We start from the raw sequence: 2,045 nt of genomic DNA, 5'->3' as shown, positions 1-2,045 counted from the left end.
ACACACATACACACACACACACACACACACACACACACACACACACACACACACACACACACACACACACACACACCACACAAGCCAGCCCAAGTCAGTGCCGGGTAAATAGAGATGGTGACTCGCAAAAAAAAAAAAAAAAAAAAAAAAAAAAACACGGGTGGAAGGCAATGGCAAACCACCGCTCTAAATTGCCAAGAAAAATCATGGAAGCCCATGATCGTCAAGGCCGCGGTGGCAGAATGGTTAGAGCGTCGGACTCAAGACTGGCACGTCGGCAATCTGAGTTCAAGGGTTCGAGTCACCGGCCGGCGCGTTGTTCCCTTGGGCAAGGAACTTCACCTCGATTGCCTACCTAGCCACCCTGGGTGGCCAAGCCAGCCCAAGAGAGTGATTACCTAAAAAAAAGGTAATACCGGCACTCTCCGTGGAAAGGAACTGGGGACCCTACCACGTACTCACTACAAGAGCATCAAAACATGAAAACTACAATTAAGTATCATGCTGTGACCACGGCGGCTCAAATATGAACCTACCGTTAAAAAATTATATATATATCCCGTGTGGTCTAGTGGCTAGGATACGCGGCTCTCACCCGCGAGGCCCGGGTTCGATTCCCGGCACGGGAAAGTTTTATGGAAGGACTAAAATTAGTCAAACAATTTGTGTTGCCTGATGATAATAAGTCACTCAGGATTTTACTTAAATGTGAGCAAAACCAAAGTAATAAAAGTAGAGATTCAAATACAGCATAATCTTATAATCAGTGAAGTTGCAAAAACCGTCGACGAATTAATTTACCTAGGAGCAACTATCCTAACAACTATGACGATTCAAATGAAATAAGGAGAACTACCATTGCAAGAATTCTTCTTCTTCTTTTAACGGTAGGTTCATGTCTGAGCCGCCGTGGTCACAGCATGATACTTAATTGTAGTATTCATGTTGTGATGCTCTTGGAGTGAGTACGTGGTAGGGTCCCCAGTTCCTTTCCACGGAGAGTGCCGGTGGTACCTTTTTTTTTTAGGTAATCATTCTCTCTGTTTTATCCGGGCTTGGGACCAGCACTGACTTTGGGCTGGTTTGGCCACCCAGTGGCTAGGTAGGCAATCGAGGTGAAGTTCCTTGCCCAAGGGAACAACGCGCCGGCCGGTGACTCGAACCTTCGCACTCAGATTGCCGTCGTGACAGTCTTGAGTTCGATGCTCTAACCATTCGGCCACCGCGGCCTTGGCGATCATGGGCTTCCATGATTTTTCTTGGCAATTTAGAGCGGTGGTTTGCCATTGCCTTCCGCCCGGTGTTTTTTTTGTTTTTTGTTTTTATCGAGTCACCATCTCTATTTACCCGGCACTGACTTGGGCTGGCTTGGCCACCCAGTGGCTAGGCAGGCAATCGAGGTGAAGTTCCTTGCCCAAGGGAAACAACGCGCCGGCCGGTGACTCGAAGCCTCGAACTCAGATTGCTGTCGCTCTAAACCATTCGGCCACCGCGTCCCCATTGCAAGAATGGTTAATGGTTTAATGGTTAAAAGCAAGATAAATGTGCTAGACATCTAAGGTTCATGTAGCACTATAGTTAATGTTAGGGAAGGGTGGTTGAGTTAGTGATTAGTTGTCTAAGCTGGGCAAAGGAATTGGTGAGTGAAAGGGTTAGAGTCGGGTGTGGGTAAGGAGTTAGATTAGATGGAGGATATGTATGAGGAAAGAGAATAGGTTGTTGAAACAGAAAGTGTGGGATTCTGTAAGGATCTCTGATAGGTTGGGAGGTCTGTGAAAGGAGGATAGGTGGAGGAAAGCAGAAGTAAGTATGGACGAGACATAAAGGGAATGTGGGGAAGAGACAAAATGATAATTGGGGATTGGTATTGGAGGATGGTAAGAAGGTCTCTTGAAGGCATACAATAGATGGGTTATAAGAGGAAAGGATATGACAAAGGTCAGGTCTGTGGGAGCGAAACGCGAATATTCCAATGAAGGATGTATACTTAGTGATATATGATATAATAGAGGGCTGTGTGGGAAAGGGGTTAGGGGGGATGGGGG

General features: G+C 46.6%; 1 non-coding gene across 1 annotated transcript; it reads left to right on the top strand.

Moving 5' to 3' along the window:
- The first annotated feature begins 557 nt into the window (after nt 1–557).
- Trnae-cuc lies at nt 558–629 on the top strand. Its single transcript has one exon. It is a non-coding gene; the product is annotated as a tRNA-Glu (tRNA).
- The last annotated feature ends 1,416 nt before the right edge of the window (nt 630–2,045 follow it).

This window comes from Penaeus monodon, unplaced genomic scaffold, assembly GCF_015228065.2.
Source record: "Penaeus monodon isolate SGIC_2016 unplaced genomic scaffold, NSTDA_Pmon_1 PmonScaffold_12315, whole genome shotgun sequence".
NCBI classification, from domain to species: domain Eukaryota; kingdom Metazoa; phylum Arthropoda; class Malacostraca; order Decapoda; family Penaeidae; genus Penaeus; species Penaeus monodon.
Note: the sequence above shows the minus strand (reverse complement) of the source record. Positions and strands in the feature narration are given on the sequence as shown.